Consider the following 15,042-nt stretch of genomic DNA (forward strand, 5'->3'; position numbering starts at 1 on the left):
CTGCAGCTGCTGGCCTACTCCACAGCCACAGCAAAGCAAGATCCAAGCCACGTCTGTGACTTATACCACGGTTCACAGCAGTGCTGGATCCCCAACCCACTGAGTGAGGCCAGGGATTGAACCTGCGTCCCCATGGATCCTAATCAGATTGGTTTCCACTGCTCCACAATGGGAACTCCAGAAAAGGGTGTTTTTATGGAACTTATATGCATTTTAGTATTTTGCATCATCCTCTGCTATATGTTCATACAAACATATGTCTTTTCCTTCAGGATGAAGATAAATCCTAGAAGGAGAGATTTCCAGTCTGGCTTGTTTGACATACAACGTCGGCATCTTGTACATGAACAGATACAGTATTTATATTGTCCTAGAAGTGTGAAGATAAGCAGGTAAGATTCAAGAATCCAAATGCTTTTTACTTATCCTTCTCACGATGCATGCCAGCATGAAGTCTTAATCTCCAGGATAAGAAGATATATGTCCTCCAGCAAAATAAATGTGTCAGCTCAGCAGCTTTGACCAGCGCTGTCTTGAAGGCCTTAATTAAGAGCAGAAAGCCATCACCCCAGGATAGGAGGGTCCCCGGTGGCTCCAATTTGGCATGCAGTTTACGATATCTGGAGATTTCCCACTATGGCACAGTGAGCTAAGGATCTGGCATTTATCTCTGAAGTGGCTCAGATCGCTGCTGAGACGCAGGTTTAATCCCCAGCCTGGCAGAGTGGGTTAAGAATCTGGTATTGCCAACAGCAGTGGTGTAGGTTACAGCTGCAACTTGGATTCGATCCCTGGCCTGGGAACTTTCTTATGTCGTGGGTGGGTCCAGCCAAAAAAGAAGATGTGTGGAACTATAAAAAGCTGTCAGAAAACTATGGCTTTTCGTAGTGATTTAGACTCTGTGTGTGTGTGTGGTGTGTATAATATATATGTAATGATGTAACAAGGCATTATATTTTATTAACACATTATACATAATGTTATAATATAATTATATGTATTTTATATGGAGAGAGAGCAAGAACATGCACTTACTGCATATCAGGAAGGGTGTTTACTGTTAAGGTTACAAAGAAAAACAATTGCCTCCAAAGGAAAAAAAAAATTACTTCAAGTAGTTGTCAGTGTAGTTGGGAAAGTGGTATTTAGAGGGATAGGATTCTGTGTGTATTATGATGACACACTTAGACACGTGATTAGCTAAGGAAAGCCTTTCAGAAAATAAGGCACTCGGTGTTTTGGTTTTTTTGTTTTGTTTTGGGTTTTTTTGTTTGTTTATTTGTTTGTTTGTTTGCCAAGCCCATGACATGCATGCAGAGGTTCCTGGCCCAGGAATTGAACCTGAGCCACAGCAGTTAACAATAACTGGTCCTTAACTATGAGGTCACCAGGAACTCTGGATGTGAGTCTTTTTTTAGACATGCACTTGATCACATTTTTCCCCCTTAGCACCCACCATGAGGCAGACTCTAGGCTAAATATTGCAGATTTAATGGTGAACGAGATGACGAGCCCCTAGCCTCGTCAGGAAGCGAGACACTGTTAATGGCAGAAAACCGTATACACAGTTCAACTGCCTGGGGCTGGGTTTAACCAAGTGAAGCACGGGGTATGGAGCCTACCTGCAAAAAGGACAATTTGAGCAAAGTTTAGGGAGAGGTCTGACCTGGGCAGACTAAATGGTTTGGGGTCGATGTGTAAATGCAAGGCAAGGAACGGAGAGAGGTCCTATGTTCTTGGGACTTACTCTGATATACATGCGAGAGGACCCGCCCGGGGGTCAGAAGACCTGAGTTCTGGTTTTGGGCACACATCTGGGAAAGTCACCACAGCCTTAGGAATGTAGGCATTCAAGGAGGGTACTGGAAAAGATTCATGGTTTTAAAATCAGGGAGTGGAGTTCCTATTGTGGCTCCGTAGGTTAAGAATCCAATTAGTATCCATGAGGATGTGGCTTCGATCCCTGTTCTTGCTCAGTGGGTCAAGAATCTGGCGTTGCCGCAAGCTGTGGTGTAGGTCACAGATGCTGCTTGGATCCCACGTTACTGTGATTGCGGCATCAGCTGGCAGCTGGAGGTCCAATTAGACCTCTAGCCTAGGAACTTACATATGCCGCAGCTGCAGCCCTAATGAGAACAAATAAATAAAAAAATAAAACAAAATTAGGGTGGCACATGCAGGGCTCCAAGTCCATCCCCTCCCCTGCAGTATTGCCTCACCTAGAGCTTCTTCAAGACTACCAAATGCTACAAAAATGATGAAAATTATATTTATTGCCAAATTCAGGATGGTTGCAAAAATAAGATAAAATAGTGAATGTGAAAGTAGATTCCAGCTTTTTTCTATTATAGTTGATTTATAACATTGTGCCAATTTCTGCGATACAGCAAAGTGACTCAGTCATATATATATATATACACATATATATACATATATGAATATATTCTTTTTCTAGATTTCAGCTTTTAACATGAACACATTTGTTGAGAGAGGATAATAGATATTCTACAGCTAGACATCAAGATTTCTGCAGAGACATTTAAATCCGGCTTACGGAGAAAGGTAAAGTAAAGAGGTAAATTCCAACCAAGAAACGTTGTACTTGTGTGTTCCTCTGCTGTTGGACGAGTGTAAGTTGGTATCACCGAGTGGAAAGTGACTCGGCGGCATGCGGTGAAAATAATGATGATCACTCTGACCTGGTGAACATTCTGAGTAAATAATCTAAAGAAAGAAGAGTTACCAGCACGAAGGTACTGATTACAGCCTCACTTGGGCTTAAAGGAGAATCCACTGAGCTTATAAAGTTAGGGTGATTCATAGGTCAGGCAATGTCATTAATTTACCTCATGAGTTTTTCTGTGATCTCAAACATCATAGTAACTAAAATTTTAGTGACATGGTAATGCAATAATAATTTAAGTGAAAATCAGAATAAAAACTACACATAAACTATGAAAGAGGCAGTAAGTGTGCATGTAGGGTCTGGGTCTATGTCTGTTTGGGAGTTCTCTCTCACACACATATACACACACCCATAACTCTACGTACATGCTATGATGAAACAGCATTGTACATCATGGTGTGTGTCTATCTGTGGAGTATCCACGAGAACGCAGGGTTCGATCCCTGGCCTCACTCAGTGGTTTAAGGATCTGGCGTTACTGTGAGCTGTGGTGTGGGTCGCACTCCGATTCAACCCCTAGCCTGGGAACCTCCTTATGCTGTGGGTATGGCCAAAAAAAAAAAAATAGTGTATGTATTCTCATATTCACGTAGAGACAAGACATAATTTTAAAATACAGCAATTGGAGTTCCCGTCGTGGCGCAGTGGTTAACGAATCCGACTAGGAACCATGAGGTTGCGCGTTCGGTCCCTGCCCTTGCTTAGTGGGTTAATGATCCGGCGTTGCCGTGAGCTGTGGTGTAGGTTGCAGACGTGGCTCGGATCCCGCGTTGCTGTGGCTCTGGCGTAGGCCGGTGGCTACAGCTCCGATTCAACCCCTGGCCTGGGAACCTCCATATGCCGCGGGAGCGGCCCAAGAAATAGCAACAACAACAACAACAACAAAAGACAAAAAGACAAAAAAAAAAAAAAAAAAATACAGCAATTGTTTTAGGGTTGTTAGCTCAATTTCTACTTTCTTTCTTCGTAAATTTGTTTAGTGTCCCACATACCACAGAAAGATGTTCCTGTCCCCATCGCCAGTTCACAGGTCCTGATATTCTGGGAATTCGTGGTTATCATAATGCTCTTATTTTCACTCCATTTCATTGGTTGCGGTGTGAACATGTGGCCCCTTGCTGGCCAAGGAGATTTCCAGTTTGGGGGAGGAAATTTTAGGGAACGTCTGAGACAGCTTTTCTGAATTTAAAGGGGATCCGTGTATTCGTGAAGGTGTTTAGCTAGACTGTGGGTGTAAAAGTGCCCCCAAAGAGCGTGACTTTAAAAACATGGCAAATGTGGTCCTTTCCTGTACCACTGCTTTTGCTCACGTCCCACTGGATGGGATCTGGTCACTTCATCATCCACAGCTGCAAAGAGGGCTAGGAAATGATTATTAGATGGGAGCCTTTTACCTTCTGTTACTATACAAAAGGGGGTGAACGTGATGGTTAAACCAGTAGGCTCTTCCACAGTCTCCCTTAACCCTTGAGAGCTGTCATGGTGTTGAAATGCTTAGGGCAGTTGGGGTTATCTAGCAACTCTGCTAAAGGCTAAAGGAATTAGTTGTAGGAAGAAGCTGGAAAACAGAAGACCAAGAGGTTAAAGAAGGTGGATCCTTGGTGACGTAATTGGGCTTCTGATGTCTGGCAGAACTGGAGACTGACTTCTTCAGTTACATCTTGATTGTGTAAGATGTTTCCTATTTTGTTTTAAGGTCATGTTGCATTGGAGTATCTTCACTGATTCAAACACAGATTATTTTTCCCACAATAGAGTGACGTAAATTTATGAAAGTTATTTTCAATTTGGTCTAAAGTTCCATGCATCACATAATAGATCATTTGGCTAAGGGTTCAATTTATTCTGCATTTATCACTTCAGGATACTTTTATAGCTCACATATTTGAATCAAATGATTTCCTTTCAACCTTTTTTTTTGCTATCAAACTCCAAAATATTGGTCATAATATCTACTAAACTCACCACAAAGCATAGAACCAGTGCAAAAACATATACTTTTTTTTTTTTTACTATTTAGAAATTTTGAATTAAAATATAAAGATTTTCATTTTTAGGATAAGTTAAAGAATACAGGTGTAATACATATGAATAGAATGTCACTAAAATGTTTATCCATCATCTCAAGCAAAATCTGCCTCTTTGTTAAAATGTAGAAAGTTTTATTCTAGATCTGAGCAGAAAATGTGTAGGATACGTCTGAAAAACTCTTGTCACAACAGAAACCAAGGAAGCTATCCAAAGCTATGGGATTTTTGTAAAAAGGACTCAGAACTCAAACTGGAGAGGCCCCTACAGACATAGGTAGGACATTTTTAACTTCAATAGAACAATAATGCAATTAATAGAAACATTTCAGGTATGTTTATATCCATGAGTTCTTATGGTGATACTAAAAAAATGTCATATAGGGAGTTCCCTTCGTGGCTCAGTGGTTAATGAACCCAACTACTATCCATGAGGACCCAGGTTCTATCCCTGGCCTTGCTTAGTGGGTTAAAGATCCAGCGTTGCCATGAGCTCTTGTGCAGGTCACAAATGTGGCTTGGATCCCACGTTGCTGTGGCTGTGGTAGAGGCCAGCAGCTGTAGCGCTAATTCAACCCCTAGGCTGGGAACTTCCATATGCTTCGGGTGTGGCCCTAAAAATAAATAAATAATGTCATACAAGAATTTAAAAAAATTTAAAATGCCGTATAAGTCATCCTTGAAGAAAGCTAAAGAAGTGATGCATGCATTACTTGGCAAACTGGTAAATAAGGAGAAAGTCTCAAGCATTTACTCTGACATTTCTATATGAACTATACTTGGGGCAACTGAATAATTGACAGATATCTATATGAAGTAATCCAGCTCATTAGAAAATAAATAAATGGGACGTCAAATCTTTGACTTGTTGCCGCCGTCAATAACTTTAAGATCAACACAATAGAATATAGTTACAGTGCTTTCAGTTGCAGGGAACAAAACCAACACTGGCTTACTTAAGCAAAGAGCAGTCAAGTAGAAGATTAGGGGCTGAAACAATTGATGGCAAGTAAGAGCAAGAGGCTTGTGAAATAGACCACATAAAAACAATGTCAGGCATTCAACAAGCTATGGAATTATCTTTCAGGAGACATATTCTGACCACAATGCTGTGGCTACAGGACACTGCCCCTGCTGCTTCTGCACATGTATATTAACCTTTTATTCATCTTTGTCTTACTTGCTCAAGATTCAAATCTGGGTCAAGAGCATCTGACTGGTTAAACCTCAAGGTCATGTGCTCACATGTGGCTCCCAGAAGGTAGTGAACAAAGGGAGGCTCTGATCCCTCCTCATTCCATAGATTAGGGAAGGCAATGCCTTATGCTAGTAACAAAAAGTGTGAGTTTACTGTGCAATTTAGTAATGAAATAACCGTATATGTTTATATAGACAATATGTGGTATTAATATACTTCATGTATTTATAAATCAAAAGGAAATACATGATATAATGGAGAGAACAGGAGAAATAGAAGGAATTGTACACCTACCAGGGGCGATATCCGTCATATGCCTCATCATTTCATCCTTAAGTCTCAAAAATCTTTGTGGAAAACACTCTTCTTTTTCAGATAACTCTTAATTCAGGGAATAGATTCCACATGTAAATGATAGCATTTGATGTTGGTGTCTCATTGTCTGGCTGACTTCACTTAGCATGATAATTTCTAGGTCCATCCATGTTGCTGCAAATGCTGTTATTTCTTTCCTTTGAATGGCTGAGTAATATTCCATTGTGTATATGTACCACATCTTCTTGATCCACTCCTCTGTCGATGGACATTTAGGTTGTTTCCATGTCTTGGCTATTGTATAGAGTGCTACAATGAACACTGGAGTACATGTGCCTTTTTGAGTCCTGGTTTTCTCTGGGTAAATGCCCAGGAGTGGGATTGCTGGATGCAATGGTAATTCTATTTTTAGTTATCTGAGGAATCTCCATACTATTTTCCACAGTGGTTGCACCAATTTACATTCCCACCAACAGTGTAATAGGGTTCCTTTCTCTCCACACCCTCTCCAGCCCTTATTGTTTGTAGACTTTTTGATGATGGCCATTCTGGCTGGTGTGAGGTGGTACCTCATAGTGGGTTTGATTTGCATTTCTCTAATAATGCGTGATGTTGAACATCTTTTCATGTGTTTTTTGGCCATCTGTATGTCTTCTTTGGAGAATTGTCTGTTTACATCTTCTGCCCATTTTTTGATGGGGTTGTTCTTTTTTTGGTATTGAGCTGCAGAAGGTTTTTATAAATTTTGGAGATTAATCCCTTCTCGGTCGCTTCATTTGCAAATATTTTCTCCCAAGAGAACTGGGTAAGTTTCGAAAGTCAATTAGAGAATCAGAAAGAGGAAACATCAGGAGCCAGACTAGAGGAAGGAGTACAGTTTGGCAATATTGGGAAAAGACTTTGGGAAGGAAGTCAAGGTGAAATCTTGGAATGCTTTGAGGGCCAGTCTATGAAAGGAATTTGGTCTCAGTCTGGGCACACTCAGGACTCATTAGGTATTTTTGAACAGGGTGAGTAATAGTGTCAGAACTGCGTGCTTCAGGAACATTAATTTGACAAAATTTCATTAAATGATGTGGTGATACACGCTGTTCTTATTAGAAGAAGGTGGACACCCTTTGCCTTCTTTACACAAGGACACAAAACCGTATTCTTCCTCATTTTTTTGTATCCAAATAATCCTTGGGTGAAACAATTCCTGTGGACAATTTCAATACAGATATCCACCCTTATACTTGGATCAGGATAAAACCATTACGCTTCTAGCAGTAGTTGCTTTCCTGAGCAGGTCCTATTTTATTTAAATTAAAATCTGTCCCGGAACACGTCAAAAATCCCAAAAGTTGCTTCGAGTTCGACACGCCTCCCAGTATTTCATGTAGAGGATTGGGAATGAAACCGAGGCAGAGCAAATGACTTGAACAATATCAAGTTATAAATTTATGTCAAAGTCAATAAAAGTCAAATTTAGTTTGAGTCCTGATGCCTGAGCCCAACCTGGCCTTCTACATTCCACTGCATAATCGCTGTCTTCTCTCCCGCTGCTCTGGAACAAAAATAGTCTCATAGAAACTTCTGCAGGTATTTGAACCTCCTATGTCTAAGACATGTGCATAATTTAAGAAAAGTCTTTCAGCTTTATCTGGCATTTTATGCACCCAACGTCCGTAAACGTTAACAAGGCCGCCATCTTAAAACCATCAAAGATGAGCTGCCTCAAAAGCCCCGTCTTGAAGCCTGGCTTCTAGAATATGAAAGAGTCAACAGATCAGCAGCTCCCCATTTAAAAATCTGATTCCAATGGCAGATGGAAAACCATATGTAATTACATGATTTTAATCTTCCCATGTAGAAACAGCAAAGGAAGATTTATTTTTGAACCATCCAGTTTCCCTTAAAAAAACAAAACAAAACAAAACCAAAAAAAAACCACTCAAAATAAGTGCCAAGAGAGCATTTTAGGGCCTCTCATAAAAATCATCTATAAGATCAGTCATCATTATTTACTATACATGCTCCACTTTGGTTTTTCTTTAAAAAACAAAAGGAGAAATCTAATCTTGCTTATTTTTCTTCACTTTAGCTAAAGACATTGCATAGCTTTGTTGAAAGGGTTAAATAATTTCCTCCTCTTTTGCACATTTTTTTTTCTTTTTTTGTGTGTGAGGTTCCCCACTAACCATAGCTCTGTCCAAAAGGAAATTAAAATGAAATACATCAGGCATGCTGGAACTTCACACTTCAGAGACTTACAAAGCAATATGGCCTGGTAAAATTGATTGTCACTTTAACTGCCCACAGCTACTCTTCAGGAAGGGGGCTTACGGTTTTACTGTTCTTAACGGGACCATATCCCTTTTCCAATGGCTTAATTTAGGTTGTGCTGAAATTCCTATTAAAATCAGAGTCATTAATATTTCATTAAAAATACCCATGATGTCAGAAGCGGCCATTCCAGGCCTGCCAAGTTACAAAGAAAACTCTCCTTTCCCCCTAGGGTTGTGCTAACATCCTGATATCCAAACCTACATTTACATTTTTCCATCAACCTGAACAAAAAACAAAAATGAGAGAAGAAATATATCAAATGACTGCCGTCGCCTGGTGCCTTCTCTGTTTTGATGCCTTCAGATTGTGAGATCATAAAATCTGACTTCCAGGATGTAAAATTATCAACAAATCAGCAAGCTGACCATTTAGATATCTCAGTTTTGCACCAAAAATTAAGCGCTTGACAAATGGACATAGGGTCTCCCAGTGTCAAGTGCACTGAAGAGATTTTGACAAAAGTCCCATAGCCAGAGCCACCTTTGAATAACAGAGCTGCCAAATGAATTCCTGTATAAAATTTCAGTCATGACTAAAACTCATTATCATGCACTCAGTCAGTTACTTGTAGGCATTTATTATTCTTCACGATTTGGTTTAGAGAAAACTTCTCGTTATGGAGTCTGGTTTGAAGCGTTGGTTTTTAGTGTTCGCTTATACAGAGAAAACAACTGCCAGAGTAGTCATGTGAAATGTGATGGATCTTTCACTCAACTGATTCAAAATACATTCAATTACAGTCATCCCTAGGTATCCATGGTGATGGGATTCTAGGACCCCCAAGGATAACAATCTCCAAGGATGCTCAAGTCCCTTATTAAAATGGCATACTATTGGCACATCTTCCTGTATACTCTAAATTAATATCCCTAGATTGCTTATAACACATAATTTAATGTCAGTGCTACATAAAGAGTTGTAAATGCAAGGAAAATGTTATAGAAGTAGTTGCCTCTGCACAGCAAATTCAAGTTTTGCTTTTTGCAACTTTCTGGGATATTTTTTAAAATTAACAAATCCATCTTAGAAATCAGCAATCTGACATTTTTAACCAATGTGTTACTCTTGTTCTTCAAAACAATTTAAATATAAACACATACACACAAACACACTTTCAAACACAAACATTAAAAATAATAGTGGTTAAGAAGTATTCCCTTGTAAGAATTTAATAGTTTTATGTAATCAGTTTACTTTTTGTTAGATATTGTGTTGCTTCTATGTTAACAGTATAAATACAACTTGGATAAGCTATTTTGATCTACATTTTTGTCCATGTGGTTAATTACCTTTTGACTATGAGAAGGACCGCTAAATTAAATAATACCTGTGTTTTCTTTTTTAACTTTGCATAGGCACTCTTAAATTGGCCTCCTGAAAGATCTGAACAGTTAAGATATATTTTCCTGATAGAGTCTTCTTTATTCATATGGGCTAAAAGATAAATTATTTGCATTGCAATGCATCACATTACTGTCTATTTACTATTTCTTTTTGACATTTGTTATTTATATCTAAAATGGTAAGATTCTGGATTTTTGCAAGATGAGGATTTTTGACAATTTATCCAAAACGTAGTTTGAAATAACAGAACTTTTCCCAAGTCAGTCGAAATTGTATTTTTCTCATTTGTAAAATATTAACATTTACCAATAGGTCTATCTGTACATTCTATTCTCTTTCAGTCATCTCTCTTTCCCAAAACCAGTGGGAAAATATTCAGCTTAAGGTAACATTATAAATTATTTAGGAGTCTGAAATGCCCTTTAATTTTTTTTTAATGTTTATTCTTGCTTCTAAAAAAGAAGTGAGTTATGTAAGCAGATGAGTATGTAAATAACACATATATGAAGAATGTATATGAAGGACAGATCTCTGAAACTTGAAAAAGCGCCACTTTTGTCAGATTGCTATGCTTCCATTGTTTGTACCAATGAAACTATTGGAGATGGTTATTTTTATCTAAGGAAATTGAGGTTTAGGAAAATTATGAGATTGCCTGTGATCATAACACTAATGAAAAAGTAGAAGCAACTTCCCAGCCAAACACCAAACACAGGCCACTATGCCCTCTGTGTCTCTCAGCACAGGAAGGGTCACTTTCTGGATACACACATCCAGAAAGGAGAAGCATTTTGGTTCAGATGCATTTAGAAAAATGGAATAAAGAGTGTATCTCTCAAAGCAAAGTGATAATATTGATCAACTGCATTCTGAAGGAAAAATTTTTTAAAAAGCGAAAGAAGCCAGCCCACGTGTCTTTCTGGTCCAAGCAATGACTCAAAGCAGATATGATAACTATCTGCAAGTATTTAAGTTGTATAAACACTACAGAGGAATGGGGGGAATGTTGAAGTAGAGGAAATTAATGTGATAAGAAAAAAAAATCAAACACAAAATGTGGTCTGAATAGAAGGGGAGAAACAGCCCGGTGACATGTTCTTTGGGTTTCTCTGTTTTATAAGTAAAAATTAGATCAAACTACCATTGCATAATATCCAGGCTTATTTGAACAAATGGATGTGTGGAATTATCGAAACTTGCCAGATTGGTGAACCAGTCAGCCATCTCTTCATTTCCAAAATGGAAGGGCAGTAATCCATAAAAACTGCCTCAATTAGGGTTGTTTTAAATTGAATTTAGAAAGGAAATACTCATAAGTTCACAAGAGACAGTATACCAATAAACTCACCATTTGATCTCCAGACCAAAGACATGTGAATAAACTCACCTTCGGCAAGGGTAGGATTAACACAAGATGTGATTCAATCGAAGAATAATACCAGCTTCACACTCCTGTGTCTGATTTCTGGCACTCGGCTATTGTACCTTAGCCAGGGTCTCTGATGAATAGAACATCTGCTTAACTGTATTTCCAACTGTAGCAAAAATCACAGCGGGTGCAAGGAGGGCAGGAATCACATTCAGTGGGCTTAGAACTCTCGATAGACTTTCTGATAAAGAGAAACAAAGGAAGTAAATAGAAGAGAAAAACAAAGGCATAACATACATAAAACTTTTAAAAACATTATTTGGCTAAAATTATTTGCAACATATGAAAATCATACTGAATATAGACTCTTTTATTTTTATTTCAGCTTCATTGTGGTATAAAAGACAAAATTTAAGATGGAGTGTAACATCTTTTTTTTCATATAATGATTTTTATTTTTTTCCATTATAGCTGGTTTACAGGGTTCTGTCAATTTTCTACTGTACAGCATGGTGACCCAGTTACACATACATGTATAGATTCTTTTTTCTAACATTATCATGCTCCATCATAAGTGACTAGATGTAATTCCCAGTGCTACACAGCAGGATCTCATTGCTTATCCATTTCAAAGGCAATAGTCTGCATCTATTAATCCCAAGCTCCCCATCCATCCTGCTCCCTCCCCCTCAGCAACCACAGTCTATTCTCCAAGTCCATGATTTTCTTATCTGTGGAAAGGTTCATTTGTGCCATATATTAGATTCCAGATATAAGTGATATCATATGGTATTTGTCTTTCTTTTTCTGACTGACTTCACTCAGGATGAGAGTCTCTAGTTCCATCCATGTTGCTGCAAATGGCATTATTTCATTCTTTTTTTGTGGCTGAGTAGTCTTCCACTGTGTATATATACCACATCTTCCTAATCCAATCATCTGTTAATGGACTTTTGGGTTGTTTCCATGTCTTGGCTATCATGAATAGTGCTGCAATGAACATGCAGGTGCATGTGTCTTTTTTATGGAAAGTTTTGTCCAGATACATGCCCTGCCGAGACCAGCTCGGCAGGATGGGGCTGAAGAACCAGGAGCTGTGAAACTTAAGGGAAAAAGTTAACATAAAACAAGACACAGAGACATTTATCTTAAGTAAAGGTGGGAACCGAGGGACTCAAAGTCTCAGGGACCAAGAGCACTGCCTCAAGAAACCACACAGCTTTCATTGTGTTCTTGAGGATGACGTCAAGTGAGAAGGGGGTTGTAGGTGCAGGATATAGGTTATTTTTAAGTTACTTTAAAAGTCACATAGCCAGTTGCTGATTAAGCTTTTATTATGACCTTTAGGCATTTAACAATCATTAGCATTTGACGAAGCTTCAGCCATCTAAGCATCACCATTGTGCTTCTGCAGACTGCATGCCTATCTGCAGCAACCCGGCAGGCCTAGGTTTGCACCTAGGTTCTCCTTGCTAATGCATATCCTGCTAACGACCCCTCAAAAACCCTTTGGGGCCATGACGCTCCTCTTTCTTTTATTCTTAAGAGGACATATCATGCTGTGCAAATGGCGAGCCATTTGCACAGGTCCTTGTGCCTAGACCAACGCATTAAGTCCTCATTCAGCCCACCCTATGAATAACTTATGCCTTTAGGTCTTTGTTTTAAGCTTAAGTCATTTACCAGCACTGTGACTGTTTTCTAAGCAGAAAGATGAGGTAAAGTAAAGCAGGACAAGATGGAGTTTTCAGCAAAGAGGCTGAGAAAATATTGTAGAAACATGTCTCGTGACGATGCCCAAGAGTGGGGTTGCTGGGCCGTATGGTAGTCCTATGTATAGTTTTCTAAGGTACCTCCATACTGTTTTCCATAGTGGTTGTACCAACCTACATTCCCACCAACAGTGCAGGAGGGTTCCCTTTTCTCCACACCCCCTCCAGCATTTGCTTTTTGTGGACTTATGAATGGGGGCCATTCTGACTGGTGTGAGGCCGTATCTCGTTTTGATTTGCATTTCTCTAATAATCAGGGATGTTGGGCAATTTTTCATGTGCTTGTTGCCCATCTGTATATCTTCCTTGGAGAAATGTCTATTCAGGTCTTTTGCCCGTTTTTCCATTGGGTTGTTGGCTTATGTGCTGCTGAGTTGTAGAAGTTGTTTGTATATCTTAGAGATTAAGCCCTTGTCCGTTGCATCATTTGAAATTATTTCCTCGCATTCTGTAAGTTGTCTTTTGGTTTTCTCTTTGGTTTCCTTTGCTGTGCAAAAGCATCTCTTTGGTGATTAGATATATGCATGCATTGTGAATGGATTCCCCCCGCCCCCAACGTCTAGTTAATTAACACTCTTATTACCTCATATATTTATCTTTCTCTTTTATTTATTTTCTGCTGAGAACATTTACATTCTACTCTCCTAACAAAATATCGTGTTATCGGCTCTAGTGCGACACCGTCTTTTACATTAAATCTTCAGACCTTATTTGTCTTAGAGCTGAAAGTTTGTATCCTTCTACCCACTTTCCCTATCTGCCCCCCCCCCCCCAAGTTCCCGGCAATGACTCATCTAATGTTTCTATGAGTTGGACTTTTTTTTTTTTTTTGGATTCCACAGAATTTTCATTTTCGTATTCTCCAAATAAAATCTTACTTTCACTCGGTACATATATTTCACAAATACAGTGTTGCCTTCTTTTAAGTCATAAGTAACAGTTTAGTTTAATCCTTTCATCCAAGTGCTGGCAAGTTTTTTCTTTATTAAAGGGCCATGGGTTATTTTAGGATTTGCTGGCTAGACGATCTCAATCCAGTGGCTCAGATTTGCCATTACACTGTGAAAGCAGCTATAGACAAGATGTGGGGAGAAAAAAAGTGTGTGACTGTGTCTCAATAAAACTTTATTTTCAAAAAAATCAGGGCACTTTTAGCTGCAAACAAACAGTGCTTTGCCACTCCAGGTTTAGGGATTATCTTTATAATGTATTACTTAGAAACTTGGGATCGGTAAGCCTTTGGGATAAAAGGAGGAAAGAAAACAAATATTCACTGCATACTGACAAAGAACCTTGTGCTCAAATCCCATTTCAAATTGAAACTCGAAGGAATGGAGTGACTGCATCTAGCAAAAGGGCTAAATAGTTGAAGGAGAGTTCCAATATGATTTGTCAAAGTCCAAAATCTATACTTTTATAAGTTCATCCTGCTACTCTTTTCAAGTAATTGCCACAAATTGAATAAACAAATCAGGAAGCCAATTAGGCATGCCACCTTTGAAAATTTGTTCTATAAAATTCCCATGCACCCTCAGACATGAGCTTAAGGACATCTATGTTTAGGAAATAATCAGAATCTGGAACTCTTCACAGGCTTCAGTTCAGATGTGCCATTTTAAGTGAAAATTTTTTTTTTTACAAAAGCGTATGCATAAATAACTTTTCTCTCTTATCTGAGGGATTATATTTCCCAGTTTACTGTTCACTGTTAATGTTGGTGATATTTTTTTGAAATATGAATTTTTAAAATTTCATATATTAAAAAGTAGTCATCCTTTCTATTCAGTGCTCACCAAGATGAGCTAAATATTCTCCAATAGTTGATTCTAAAACTTTCAAAACTTACCTTATTCTTTCATCCACCTGAAATTTATTTTGATGTATGATATAAAATTGGCTTCAACCATGAGGTTGCGGGTTTGATCCCTGGCCTGGCTCAGTGGGTTAAGGATGTGGCATTGCCATGAGCTGTGGTGTAGGTTGAAGAGGCCGTGGCTGTGGCC

General features: G+C 38.8%; 2 long non-coding RNA genes across 7 annotated transcripts in view; one reads left to right on the forward strand and one right to left on the reverse strand.

Annotated features, from left to right (window-relative positions):
• LOC110255978 (uncharacterized) overlaps nt 1-15,042 on the forward strand; it is an 867,249-nt gene that overhangs the window by 831,348 nt on the left and 20,859 nt on the right. For all 5 annotated transcript variants that reach the window (XR_014820806.1, XR_014820805.1, XR_014820808.1 and 2 more), the window contains 2 exons: nt 273-392; nt 2,456-2,562. This is a non-coding gene — a long non-coding RNA (uncharacterized LOC110255978). The remainder of the gene's footprint in view (nt 1-272; nt 393-2,455; nt 2,563-15,042) is intronic.
• LOC146398029 (uncharacterized) overlaps nt 4,680-15,042 on the reverse strand; it is a 473,250-nt gene continuing 462,887 nt past the window's right edge. Inside the window, exons 3-4 of one of the 2 annotated variants that reach the window (XR_014820816.1) lie at nt 11,286-11,508; nt 4,680-7,772 (exon numbers count right to left, since the gene is read on the reverse strand). This is a non-coding gene — a long non-coding RNA (uncharacterized LOC146398029). Of the gene's footprint in view, nt 7,971-11,285; nt 11,509-15,042 lie in introns of both variants that reach the window. The other variant, XR_014820817.1, reaches the window with a different exon arrangement.

This window comes from Sus scrofa, chromosome 12 (genome assembly GCF_054392235.1).
Source record: "Sus scrofa isolate SSC_HxYL_T2T_F1_AM1 chromosome 12, Sscrofa_HxYL_maternal_Yorkshire_Landrace_v2.0, whole genome shotgun sequence".
Taxonomy (NCBI): Eukaryota; Metazoa; Chordata; class Mammalia; order Artiodactyla; family Suidae; genus Sus; species Sus scrofa.